This window comes from Akebia trifoliata, chromosome 16 (genome assembly GCF_017979445.1).
Source record: "Akebia trifoliata isolate Shusen 1 chromosome 16, ASM1797944v1, whole genome shotgun sequence".
In the NCBI taxonomy this organism is placed as follows: Eukaryota; Viridiplantae; Streptophyta; class Magnoliopsida; order Ranunculales; family Lardizabalaceae; genus Akebia; species Akebia trifoliata.
The window spans coordinates 20208178-20223721 of record NC_141390.1 but is presented as its reverse complement, the minus strand read 5'-3'; positions in this window follow the sequence as shown (position 1 = coordinate 20223721).

Genomic DNA, 15544 nt, shown 5'->3' with positions numbered 1-15544 from the left:
ATTGGGGTGCCAATAGAAACTCTCGCATATGTTTTTGCCAGACTTATATATTTTTGGGTTTAGGACTTTTATATGAGCCTAATCATAATTGTAAACAACTACTGAAATTGTTTGAAGGAGTGTTATAATGTTTTGTAACTGTCATGCCCCCTCCGGGGAAATGACTTGTCACGTATCGTCTATGACAAGATTATATCAAAGACGACAAGTGACCCATTTTGTTTCTTCAATATTTTCCTTCAATGTTATCAATAAGCCAAGCATGCTATCTATGATAAAATGTTTAACCAGAGTGGTAGCATACCTAATAGATTACTATACACAGAAGGCTCAACATGTTGTAGAGGTGGTGTATTATTATAAAACTGTAGACTTCAAAATAAACATTTACAACTCCAATTAAGTTTCCAGGAGTTCTATCACCATTACCACAACTTCTAGTAGACCATCATTCAGTTCCCTGATTGTTATCCACCAAAAGCTTCTTACTGCCCGGTCTCCTAAGATCCTATCCAGACTCCTCCTAACATAACTTTCCACAAATTCCTCTCACGTCAGCATTTTCTACCTTGACCAATTCTATGTGATATTCTTCAATTCATACAATTAGGGTGTAGAAAGGATGAGTAACAGAAATGTTACCTTGTAGATGGAGGGTACAACAATGGTTGTCTAGTGTTCGATTAATCATATTAAATTCATAACATATAGGTATAATTTATCAACGTAGGTTTGTAAATACTTATGAAAACTAACAAAACTTAGTGTGGTTTGTCGATATAACAAAGTAGTTAATCATTTCAAACAATAGATAATTATTCCATGATTATAAAATTCTCAGTCATCATAAAGAAAAGATCCCAACAAATAATACCCAAAAAAATAACTAATAAAAGCACGGTGTTGTATTATATAAAAGTTATGGGGATCACGAATAAATTATGCCTCAATCAGGGATTTTATAGTTTCTCAATGAGGAATAGCATGTTTTAGCTTGATTCTATGATTGTCTTGATACCATTGGATAACTCTTTTCCTGCCTCAAGTTGGTTGTTGACTAGGGTCCCACAATGATGGGGATCTTCTTTATAGAAGTTAATCAGTAGACTACTATAAACTTCCCACGATCTCAAGGACAGTCCTCTTCATCTTGCCTATCAAGCTAGCATGTGAAACCCAATGTTTTCTATACTTATACGAACCCTTTACACATCATTATGAAAATAAATCTCTTATTCTCTTTAAAATCGTAAAACATAAATAAACATCATAAACTCTTTTCCTTTCCTCAAAACTATAAAACAATAATTAACATCATATGTGCATGGAATACATCCTAGACACACCCATTATCCCTCAAAACAATCACGTCAAAATTTTCAATTATTTTATAAAGTACTTAACCGTATTTTATAGTATAAATTTAAGATTTCTTCATGAAATCATGTATAATAGTTAATTCATTATAAGTTATATTTTATGAACTAAATTGTATATATTTTTTTGGATTTCGATGATTTAATTATATGTCCATTTCTTATAGGTAAAACAGATAGAAATTGAAGAATCAAAGAGTGAAAAAATTACGAAAATACAAAAAACTAAAGTCAAAAGTCAAAGCACGGTCCAAGAGATCTAATGTCTGCCACGCCATTCCATTTTTCCATTACTTTTAACTCTTTTATCAAAATAAGGCGAGACATAGAAGGTTAGAAATTTAATTCAAAGAAAAATAAATTCGTATTTCATGAATAAAGGTTAATTTGAACTTTTAATTGGCGTGACAAATCAAAGACTCCAAATCTATCATATTTTACCATTGGGACCTAGTTTTTGACTCGATTACTAAAATGGAGTAATGTTGATGGACTTAGAACTTTAATTGAGAGGGGAAACATATTTATATTCCATGAAGGAGAGCTGATGTAGATGAAAAAAGGCAAAATTTTATTACCAAAGCACCCTAGTTTTTTATCTATAAAAGACCTTAACTCTCTAGTTTTGAATTCTCTCATCTCTCTCTTCGATCCCTCTTTTCTTTTTTCTAATTTCTTCTTTTTTTTATTTTATATTTTAGTTATTATTTTCTAAAAATTTGAAGATAAGTATTTGTTCAAGATTTATTTCAAAGATCAATAAATAATAAGTTATTTTTCATATGCTTATTTGTTTATTTGTTTTTTATTTTTTTAGAATGAGCCCTAGCTAATCTCAAATATAGGGAGATTGATGAAGCCAAGATATTTAATTTATTTCAATTTTTTTTCTTTTAAAGTTCTTACATTTTTTTGAAGTTTTTAATAAATTTCTCTTCAACAAACATTTTTTCTAAAAATTTGTTATTTATTTCTCTTTATACCTCATCACGTGCATGATCTGTTACTATTGGGGAAAATCCATTATATCAGATACTCGTTGTGATAAAAAATCATTGGGTGATAAAAATTTTGAAGTGAAGAAAATCTTATCAATTTCTATGATATATAATAAAAATAAGGGTTTTTATTGTTAAACTTTCCAAATCAATAACCTTTGCCGATTTTTTTATTTGAGTTATCTAAAAAGAACTTGAATTTTTTTTAATTTAAACTAATTATTCTTAATAGATTCAATTTTTTTTAGATGTTTTCCAATTTATAGTTTTTATTTACTTTAATTAAATTTAATTATTTTAGATAAAATTTATTTTTTCTCTAAAATTACACCATTTTTTCTTTGGTTTTCCAAAATCTGAAATATTTTTCCCTAATTCTTAGTGGATTGACCCTAATTGCCAATTTAAAGTAGATTTTTAATTTTATATTTGGTCTTGTTTCTTTTAAAGACATCTTTACATGATGAACAAATTGGTAGTGGTGTTAGGGATTGATGTAATTAATTGTCCGGATCAAAGAAAATTAGTGAAGTTTTCTAATTTTCTTAGTTTTTTTTTTCTTTTAATTTTGTTTTTATTCAAGATTTTAAAATTTTCTTTTTTTTTTTTCTTGAAAGAGACAGATACTGAAGGCAGAGTGAAGAAGAAAATCAAATTTTCTTCAAGACCAATTTAGAAGTAAATTATGATTAATTTAGGATTAAAATTTTGAATAATACTTTTTTACCCCATTATTTATTTATAATTATCCAGGAAAATCTAGATTGTAGTAAAATTAAGGATGAAGTAACAGTGGGACGCTACTTTCTCAACCCCTTGGATTCGTACATTGTAATTGGTGTTGATGGTCCAAGTCAACTCAATTACAAGGCATCACTTGTCCAGAGCTAGAGGTAAGTATCTTATGGCACCCACGCCTTCTTGTTAGTGGGTTCTTTCTTTGGTAATCAACTGTACACATTAAGCGCACCGTTATTTTTATATTAGAGGGTACCTTTACGGAGAGGACACACGATAAAATATGTGCCGGATTTCATTACCAATTCTTGACTTTTAAGTTTAATAAAAATTATCTCACATCACTCAACAACCTTAATCAAAATTTTTATAACTCAAAACTAGACTTTCACGTTCATTAGGAGAACTCCGGCTTTGAGTTGACCCAACAACTTTTATTGATCCTTAATAGATGTCTAGCCTTAGCGCCAAGGATGGCAATTGTAAACGTGCTTTTAACAACATCCTTTCCCTTAATTGACCAAATTGGTTGGTTTTAGTGTTATAAATTTGACTTGGATGGCTTGTTGTGCAATTTCATCTAGTTAGGAGCAGTCTAGTTACTAGAATCCCATTAATTGTTAAGTTGTGTTATTTTTCTTTTTATATCTATCAATGCATGTTAGGTAGAAGCAGTCTTAGACCCGACATTCTTTCACCTGATCTCAAGATTTAGAGGACACTCTCACATCTTAGTCATTCCTTAGACATGTCTGTTATACTGGAGTCAAAGATGGCTCAAAACAACAATGTTCAAATGATTAGGGAGAAAACCCTGTAGGAGCTACTCGCTCCCACTTATGCTCACCCCTTGTCTTGTATAGCTCTACCTCGCTTGGAGGAAGACAACTTTGAAATCAATCCTACAATTGTCAATATGTTACCCAAATTTCATGGGTTTAAGAGTGAACAACTTACATACATCTTAATAAGTTCTTATAATGTGCGAAACCTTTAAGAAAATGAACTTGGATGATAAGAGTATTAAGTTAATTATGTTCCCATTCACCTTAAAAGATTGCGCAACTACTGGTTTAACCCATTAACTCCATATTTCAATCTACTCCTGGGATGAACTTTCCAATAGGTTCATGGTAAAATACCACCCTATAGGAAAAAAAATTAAAGAGACTATCACTAGGTTCAAGGATAAACTTGATGAAGACTCTTCCCAAGCTTGAGTAAGATTCAAGGACTTAGAAATTAAGTGCCACATCATGATTTGGATAAAATGCAGTTGGTATATTCCTTTTATAAGGGATTACCACAATCATCCTAATTGAATTCTTGCATAAGAAATTTTTTTATAACAAACCCTACTCAAGCCTACAATTTCTTGGTAGATTTAGTCGAAAGTACCCAGCATTGGAATAATATGGGTGTAGAATACGATAGTGAAGATTTAAGAGCTCGAAAGCTATGTGTTTATCATATTAAAACTAATCTAGAACTAAAAAACTTTATGGCCACTTTTACAAGTGGAGTTCATAGTATAGTTTGAAAATTAGACACCCTTTCATTATCCCCCTCTTCTGAAGTCCCTTATCAAGGTATGAACCCTATTATTATCCAAATCTTACAATAATCAAGGTAGAATAGGCCAATGCCCTTAATTCTTACGATACCTATATGAAACCCATGCCAAACTCATATAGTCAGACATTGCACATAAACACTAGGTATAATCCAAATTTCTTTTATCATCATAATGCTTATATCCATCAAAGTGGCCTCCAGGTTTTCATAGGAATTTCTCACACTATTATCAAGTCATCTCTCCTTAACAGTCATACCAATCTCAATAGCCTAACCAATGTCATTCTCTCATTCTTGACAATATGCCCAATTATGTAGTCCAAACTCCCTAAAAGAATTCATCTCTAGAGGCCATGTTGATGAAATTCATGCAGCAACAAAACTAGGCCATGGCTAAGTTAGAGAACCAAGTGGAACAATTAGCACAAACAATGGCAGAGAGAGAAAGGGGTCAATTTCCTAACCAAATGGTACCCAACCCAAAAGGCCAAGCTTCAAAGCAAAATTCACCTAGGGTCAATATTAGGTAGGTAGTAGTTCAGGTTCCAACCATGAGGTTGTCAAGGCCATTTATACCTTGAGGTCTAGAAAGTAAGTGGACAACTAAGTCCATCTTTTTTATTGAAAACCATGAGCAAAGATCATTGAACCCATTGAACCTCAAAAACCTAAGGTTCTTGAAAAAAGAGAAAAATAAGGAGAATGAGCCTTCTAGTGACCCACCATCACCAACTTACGTGCCTAAGGAACCATTCCACTACCTCTCCAAGACAATAGGAAGGTTAAAAATTTGGAAAAATCTTGGATGTTTTAAAAAATGTCTAGATAAACATCACTTTTCTTGATGCTATCAGGAACATACCATCCTACGGTAAGCTCTTGAAAGATTTCACCACCATGAAGAGAAAAACACAATTCTTCAAGAAGCCATTATAATGACCAAGGCTTTCTCACGATCCCTATCACTATTGGTGATATCGTGGGTGAGAAATATCTTGTAGACTTAGGAGTTAGTGTGAATCTCGTTCCTGACCCAATATACACACAACTAGATTTGGGAAAGTTGAAACCAACAAACATCAACCCTTACTCTTTCAAATTGGTTGGTAAAGATCCTAAAGGGAATTGTGGAATATATGATCGTTAAGGTCAATGAATTTTACTCCCTAATAGACTTTGTAGTATTGGATATTGAATCAATTGTCGATCTTAATCATCATTTGAACCTCTTCCATAACAAACTCACGGTATAACGATTTTGATGATGTTCTCATTATTGATAACTTTGTTTGTGAGTCCCTTAAGAACTCCTTTCTTTCAGATCACTTAGAAAGTTATTTAGCCCATTTTGGGATGGGTTTCAACATTGATAATTTCATTGAGGAGGTCAATGCATTGTTAGATTCTATACCTCTTCTAAACTTCAACAGATGGAAATCCAAGGTAGAACCCTTCCTATTTCTACTAATGTGCCCATTCCATCATCTATTGAGCCCCTCAAGATGGAGTTCAAAACCCTTCTAGACATGTTATCTTATTGCTACCTTGGTGACTTTGAGATTTTACCTGTTATCATAGTGTTTGATCTAAATATTGAATAGGAGGGTAAGTTATTGACAGTGTTGAAAGAATATCATGAGGCTATTGGGTGGACCATAGCTGATATTAAAGGGATTAACTCCTCCATGATAATACATCATATCCATTTGGAAGATAATGCCAAACATCATGATAACAGCAAAGGTGACTGAACCCTACCTTGCAAGAAGTACGTAGGGCCGAGGTTATAATGTTGCTTGATGCGAGTATCATCTACCCAATCTCTTATAGCTACTAGGTTAGCCCAGTATAAGTTGTGCCTAAGAAATCTAGAGTCACGATCGTGGCAAACAAAGACAATGAACTTGTCCCCACTCGCGTCCAAACCAGATGGCGAGTGTACATCAATTATAGAAAGTTGAATACCATGATTAGTAAAGACCATTATTTTATTCCTTTCATCGATCAGATGTTGAAGTGTTTCGCCGATCACTCTTACTACTATTTCTATTTGGTTATTCTGAATATCACCAAATCCCTATCTCTCCTAAGGATTATGAGAATACTAAATTCTCTTACCTATTCAGTACGTTCGCTTATCATCACATGCCTTTTGGATTATGCATTGCACTTGCTACTTTTCAACGGTGTATGTTAAATATCTTTTCCAATATAGTCGAACAATTTCTTATAGTCTTCATGGATAACATCTTCACCATCTTTCACTCGTGCTCAAGTATTGTATTAATAATAACCTAGTTCTTAACTGAGAGAAGTGTCACTTCATGGTGAAGTCTGAGATGGCTTTATGACACATAGTCTTTAAGAAAGGAATAAAAGTAGGTAATGTCAATATTGAGCTTAATTCAGATCTTTTACCCCTTAAGAATATTTGAGAGGTACGATTATTTTTTAGACCATGCGAGCTTTTAAAGATGGTTTATCAAATATTTTAGAAAAATCATTAAGCCTCTATGTGACATATTGGTCAAGGATACTCCATGGGATTTTAATCTCAATTATATAACTGCTTGTGAGAAGAGCAAGACCAAGTTGACCTCGGCACTGATCTTTCGACCTCCAGATTGGAGTATCCAATTCGAGGTGATTGTGTGATGCCTCAGAGTACACTATAGGAACAATTCTAGGAAAACAAGTGGATAGACTCTCTTGAGTCATTCACTACGCTAGCAAGGCCTTAAATAATGCACAAATCAACTATTCTACTACGAAAAAATAGTTTTTAGCTGTAGTGTTTGCATTCGACAAGTTCTGTCCTTATCTCATAGGATCCAAAGTCCTTGTATACACTGATCATGCAACCCTTAAGTACCTTCTTGCTAAGAAGAATTTTAAGGCTTGTCTTATTCGATAAGTCTTATTGTTGCAAGAATTCAATCTTGAAATTCGAGACAAAGAAAGGGTCCAAAAATGTGGCCATTGACTATTTGTCTAGACTTGTCATTCAATCCTTTAAGTCCTCCTTAGTACTAGAATCATTCTAGATGAGTAATCATGTTCATCACCCATTCCCATATTTTGTGGTACGTTAACATCGTGAATTACATTGTCACGAAACAAACTCTTTGCCATTGATCTAAGCAAGAACATCTTAGATTCCTAAGTAGAGTTAAGTGATATTTCTGGGGTGATCCTTACTTGTTCAAGCATTGTACTTCTTCAAGTATTTTCCAGATCAGATCATCGAAAGATGCCTCCAAGGTATGACCATAGACAAATTTTGTGTTTTTACCATGACCAAGCAATTGGTGATCCTTTTAGTGGAAAGAAAACCATTGTAAGAAACTTGCAGAGTGATTTTTATTTGCCAACGTTCTTCTACGATGTGTAAGAGTATTGCAAATCCTATGATAGGTGTCAATGTTTAGGAAATATATCTCGTCGGAATGAAATGCCCCTATAACCCATTCTTATCATCAAAATCTTCAATGTTTGGGTATTAATTTCATGGGTCCTTTCTTGTGTCATACAGATACCTTTATATCCTCGTCGTGGTTGATTTCATTTTCAAATGGGTTGACGCTATGACTTGTAAGACCAATGATCATAAGGTAGTGATCATGTTCCTCAAAGAAATCATCTTTACTTGTTACGAAACCCATGTGCTATCATCAGTGGTGAGGGTAAGTACTTTTACAACCATGTATTTTGAGTCTGTAATGAGAAAGTATGGTATTACCTATTAGGTTACCATACCTTATCATCCTCAAATGAGTGGGCAAGTGGAAATCTTTAACAAAGAGATTAAGATAATTTTAGAGAAAATTGTCAACACCACTCGTAAAGTTTGGTCTTTACACTTCACTGATACCTTATGGGCATATCGCACAACTAACAAGACACTCATTGGTATGTCTCCTTTCAAGCATATTTTTGGAAAACCTATCATTTACCTATCGAGTTAGAGCATAGAATTTATTGGGTGGTCAAACGCCTTAATTTTGATCTCGACAAGACATGAGAGCATAAGAAAATCCAGCTCAATGAGTTGGAGGAAATCAGGAGTGACGTATATAATAACACTAAGAGATACAAGAAGTAGATGAAGAAGGTGCACGATAAACTCATATTATGCAAAGAGTTTCACTCGAGTTAGAAAGTGTTACTATATGATACTAAACTCCATTTACCCCCAAAGAAGCTTAAAATCAAATAGACTGGACCTTTCGTAGTTCCCATTGTTCACCTACATAGTACAATTGAGGTCTAAGATCCCAAAAATGGTTTCATTTTTCAAGTCAATGGACAGAGACTTAGGCCCTATGTTGAGTATTATATCTTAGAAGATGAGGAACCTCCTTTGGAGAATCCCAATTATTAGATTCAGTCATTCTGTTTCCCTTTTGTCTAGTTGAAACTGTTGAACTTAGCATTATTGGAAGGCAATTTTGTTACTTCTCATTTTTTCATATTTTTCTTTCACATTCCTGTCGATTGTTAAGAAATTCTGATTTTGTCATTTCTTTGCATTCTATTGCATGCCATGCATACATTGAAGGCAATGCCTTATTTAGGTTTAGCGGAGTGAGATATTTTCTGAAAATAATGAGTATTAAGATCTTTAGGATTTCTTTTAAGTTTTGTTTAAAAAAACATTTTGGTATTTTTTTTCCAAATAAAATATGAGTATATATTTGTAGATATTTTATTCAAATTAGAAAAATAAGAATTTCAATCATGAGCCTTAAGATTTGAGTCGTTTCATTAACATTTACTTAGTATATTTTTGAAAGAATTGCATTTCTAAAAAATTCACTGCATATTTGAGTAGTTTTAAGAGTTTAGGTTGATTAGAATTGAAACCTCTAGTTACCTAGAATGTTAGGAAAAATCAAGTCTAGTGAACTTTGATTTCCTTTCCTTTGGTTGGTTGATTAGAAGAAAAATAGAACTGAGTATTTACATTTTGGACAATATTCATCATTTAAAGATATCTTTAAAAATGATAAGAATAAAATATAAAATTAAAATTAGAAATCTACTTTAGATTGGAAAGCAGGGTTGTTTTATTGAGGATTGGGAGAGTAATATTCTAGATTTTAGAAACCCAAAGGGAAAAATGTGTGATTTTGGAAACTGAACTAAAAATTAATTGAATGAGCTAGAAAAAGCTTGAATTGGAAAACATCTAAGGAAATTAATTCACCTAGGATAATTAATTTAAATTAATTTATTTTTAAATTCTTTTTGGATAACTCAAATCAAGAAATCGACAAACATTCTTGATTCGGATTATTTAATAATAATGAAAAAAATAATTAAAATTTTGAAATTGTCAAAGATTTTATTCCTTTTAATAGTTTTATTGCCCAATGATTCAACATCATAGTGAGTATCCGATATAATGGGTTGTACCTAATAGTAATGAATTACACAGAGATAAAGGATACGGAGAAATAAATCGAGAATACTAAATAAATAATGTTTAGAAAAAAATCTATTTTAACAATGAAAATATCAAGAACTAAAAAAATAAACAAAAAATAAATAATAACCTTATCTTCATCAATCTTCCTAAATTAGGAAATTATCCAAGATTCATTCTAAAATCAACAAATAACATTAAATCAAAATCATACTTACCTTTTATTGATTTTTTGAATTAACTTAAACAATGTGTCTTCTAATTCCACAATACATCTTCAAATTATCAAAAAAAAAAAAAAAAACTAAAATTTGAAAAATATAAAAAGAGAAGGAAAAGAGATTAGAACAGAAGAGAAAAAAATGGATAAAAAAGAGAAGAAAGAGCAAAAAATTAAAAGATAAGGTTTTTTTTATAGACAAAAACTATGGTTGTTTTGAGAATATTTTTTTTTTTGTTTGAATATGATCTTTTATGAAAAATAGAAATATGTTTTCCTCTTAATTATAGTTTTAATCCCACTTAAATTTGCTCTATTTTTATAACTAAATCAAAAGTTAGGTCCAAAATGGGAAAACGTGACAGACTTGGATTCTTAGATTTATTACGTATTTTTGACCAATTCAAAATCCAAATGAACTTTTTCTGCATGAAATATGAATTTGTTATCTTCTGAATAAATTTGATAACCTTAAAATTTTATCTTATTTTAATAAATGAGTCAAAATTTACGGGCAAAATGGTATGACATGACAATTTTATAACTTAATTCTTTTAATTCAAAACCATCAAATCTCTTGGATCATGCTTTGACTTTAATTTTGACCTTTATCGTTTTTCACTATTTTATTCTTCAATTCTCATCTATTTTACCTATAGGAAATGAATATATAATTAAACCCTTGAAATTCATGAAAATATATGCAATTTAGTTAGTAAAATATAACTTATAATGAATTAAATATTATACATGATTTATAAATAAATCATAACTCTTAAGTTAGAAAATACGACCAAATGTTCTATAAAATAATGAAAAATACACACTTTTAGGCACTTAACAGACAACAACCCTAAGATTAGATTGTGTACCTTAAAAAATGTTACTTCAAAAGTAAAATATAAGGAAAAAATGTCAAGACAAAAATTAAAGTATGGAATGCTTAATGTAGTGAAAAGACCTATAAGAAAAAAAAAAGTAAAAAAGAGAGGTGTCAATGATAAAAATATGAGTAAACTAGAATATTATAGATAAAGGCCCTTAGAGGTATTAAAGTAAATACTTAAATCTCTCACTACCCCAGATAAAATACTTAGTTTAGAGTTAAATTTTAGGTTAATTCGACCATTTTAGGTAGATTGAGCCTAATTCTGTTTAATGAAGTTGAATCTCAAAGTCTTAGTCTGACTTTCATTACGTACTTAAGGTCATAGTAGTTCAAGAGTTCTCCTAACTAATTTGATAATGACTTGAGTTTTGTTAAAATATAAATTATTGATTTTCTAGTAGATGTAAATTTAATCTAATGCCTTCAAATGTTAGCTAAATTTTGATATAAGATATCATGTGTTTAATTTTATGGGTATATTCATTACGAATCCTCACGAGTCGAACTCATCACCTAGGGGTTTAAAGGTTTGCTAAACACACTAAATGTAGTCGAGAGAGTTGTGAAAGTGACATTGTTTTTATTAATTTAATTTTTTCTATTTTGCTCGAGACTAGCAAAATCTTGGTTTGGGAGTGTGTTAAATATCTAAAAGTGTATTTTTCCATTATTTTATAGAGCACTTAATTATATTTTCTAACTTAGAAGTATGATTTCTTCATGAAATTATGCATAATAACTAATTTATTATAAGTTATATTTTATTAACTAAATTGCATGTATTTTTATAGATTTTGATGATAATTATATATCTATTTATTGTAGGAAAAACATATGAAAATTGAAGAATAAAAGATAAAAAAAAACTATCAAATATAAAAGTCAAATTTAAGGTCAAAGTCGAAGTTGAAGTATAACCCAAGAAATCTAATGATCCTGTATTGAAAGAATTAAGTTTTTCTTCATTATAAATCTACTATGTCATATTGTTTTGGCCATACCTTTTGACCACTTATCGAAATAAGAAGAAATTAAGGAGGAAAGAAAATTAATTCAGAAGAGAACAAATTCGTATTTCCTGAAGAAAGGTTAATTTGAACTTTTAATTAGTCAAAAATGCATGACAAGTAAAATATTCCAAATCTATTACATTTTATTATTTTGAATGTAACTTTTGACTTGATAACTCAAATAGAATAAGTTTAGTGGGGCAAAAACTCTAATTAAGAGGGGGTACATATTTTTATTTCACAAAAGAAAGCCGATTTAGACAACAAAAGACAAAAAATTTATTGCTAAAACAACCCTAACTTTTATCTATAAAAAGACTTTAATTCTCTAATTTTTGGGTTCTCTCCTTTCTCTCAATGATCTCTCTCTCATTTCCTAATATCTTTTTCTTCTTTTTTTATTTTAGATTCTAATTATTATTTTATCAAATTTGAAGACAAGTATTTGCTTAATATTTATTTCAAAGATCAATAAAAAATAAGTTATTTTCTATTTGTTTATTTGTTGATATTTTAGAGTAAGTCTTAGATGATCTCCCAATCAATAGAAATTGATGAAGCCAAGATATTAAATTAATTTTAGTTTTTATTTTTAAATTTCTTACATATTTTTTAAAGTTCTTAATATATCTATCTTCAATAAATATTATTTATAAAATTCTATTATTTATTTCTCTTTATCACTCATCTCGTGTGATTCGTTACTATTAAGAAAAACTCATTACATCAAATGCTAGTTTTGATGTAGGATTATTGGGTAGTAAAACTTTTGAATGGAAGAAAATCTTAGTCAATTCTTATATTTATAAAAAAATAAGGATTTTTATTGTTAAACTTTCTGAATCAAGAACTTTGCCGATTTTTTGGTTTAAATTATCTAAAAAGAACTTAAAAATAAATTAATTTAAATTAATTATTTTTTGTGGATTTAATTTTCTTAGATGTTTTACAATTATGATTTTTAGTTAATTTAATTAATTTTAATTATTTTCGATAAAATTTAGTTTTTTTCTTAAATCACATCCTTTTCTTTTAGTTTTCTAAAATTTGGAATATTAGTACCTTAATCCTTAGTGGAACAACAATAATTGCCAAATTTAAAGTAGGTTTTTAATTTTATATTTATTCTTACTCTTTTTAGAGACATCTTTAAGCTACGAATAGATCTATTTGGGTCCAAATGGCAATACAAGGAAAAATGCCACTTATTATCCCTTATTGGCACCTATGGTGATTGAAGATCATTTCTGCTGTGGGACCGTAGAATATGCCTGCGATGGGACAATGTTCCACTAAGGTTCCCACCGTGACTTCCATCCCAGTGTTATAGACAACATAATTTTGCTAGCTATGTTGTTGCATGGTTCCCCATGCTTCATACAACCTCTAGACTTTGTATATACATCTGAGAGAGTTGATGAGTCACTGTTTTCATACCACATATACCAAAATTATGAAGGTTAATTCACACAAAAACAGTGTACGCATCATAAAATGAATTTACATGACATGCATAACGCATGCAAATTTTAGCAATTTCTTAGTATGCTCATAGCTAACAAAAATAAACCTATTAAAGAAGTTTTGTTCAAAATTCTACTTGAGCAAGTTTAAACTCCCTCCTCCTTACTCTTGAGCTCCCATATACACTAAATATTGTAGAACTCTTGTAACCAAACAACAAGACCAAGCTGGATTTTTGGTTGTTACAGGGTGACAATTTGAGAGGGTTAAAGAGTTACATGTTAGAAGCAATTTGGGCTGGAATTTGTGAAAGTTTTGAGGGTGAGTGGTTGTTGGAATTCTGATCGAGAAAAATAGAAAAACTGTCTCTTATTTACCTTAAATACCATGTGGTTAGAAACCATGGCTAATCAACCATGATTTGATTAACCATGGTTAATTTTTCATGCCATCATGCCAACATGTGACTAGGGTGTTGGGGGTGTGCCAACATGTCTCCATGGGATACTTTTCCATGAGACAAGTCGGTGGGTTAGGTGTCATAGTCATCATAACCAAAGTCAAGGTTGGTTGACTTGACCAATTAACCATGGTTTCAAGTGTGTTTCTTTGGTTAAGTGATGGGGCCCACCCTAGATGTACGAGGGTGCTAATTGCTGACTTTGACTTTGATTAATATGGGTTGACCATTTTGAAAACTGAACTTTGCAACACTTGATTGAGCTCGTTTCTTGTCAAAATTCGACGTGTAAACCATCGATTTTGTATAACTTTTCTACATTCATCTAACAATAGCATCTATTTCCCAAAATTCTTAATCATTATATCACTTGTCCTTACAACATATATCCACTTGTCTTGGGTTTCTGTTAACCTTCAACGGTACATTATTGATTTAAGCATTGGGTAATTCTTACTTTCTTTTGAACTTATTATTTTAATATTTTCAAATTAATTGATCTTATGTATCTTATCAAACATTTCCTTGAGTTACATAGTAAAATTTTTAGGGCATTATAGTTGTAGCAATAAGATTCTCGCGATGAAATCGATTGATCACGTGATTTGGAGTTGTCACCATTCATTGAGTTAATTGGGTGTGAATCGATCTTGAATTTGAACAATGTCTAGCCCTTTTTCAATCTCTTGGACTTTCGAATCTCGAGATTGTGCAATTTTGGGGTGTCTACCAGGGTAATGTTGAGATTATAATTTGAGTGAAACACTTATAATGTTTGAAGGGTGTGTTTTAATCTTTAATGGGGTGAGATAAATAATTTAAGAAATTGTGATGTAATAAGTGAAAGTTGTGGTGCCAATACAGCTCTAGAATAATGGAGAAATTAAGTGGTGTAAAACGAAAGTAAGAATGATTGAGTAAGAAAGATTCCACTTTAATGCAATTTCTTTCACTCTTTCCACTGGTTTTTGGTGTTATTTTATATCAACTTTATTGGGATCATTATAAAATATTGTGAGTCTGAAGTCGTTGTGATTTCCGGAAAATAAGGGAAAGATAACAAGAGTGGGGCATGGATGTTTCTGGACGTTCTTCCTAAGATAATCGAATACTAATTTAAATTGAAGTTTAGAGTTTCAGATTGATTGGATGGACTGACTTTGTTTACCCATTATTGAAATATTTATGTGATAGGGTGTCTTACCAAAAGGGGCAACCAAAAATGTCGAAATCACCAGCAACATACATACTTTTAAAACATTCAATAAAATGGATTATCTCCATTTTGGTATTGAATTTTTTTTTTTTTTTTCTAAGTACCGATTATAGGGACATTTGATAAAGTTGGAGAGGTATTTTTCTTGGAAAGAGTGAAAAGAAGAAAAGCCA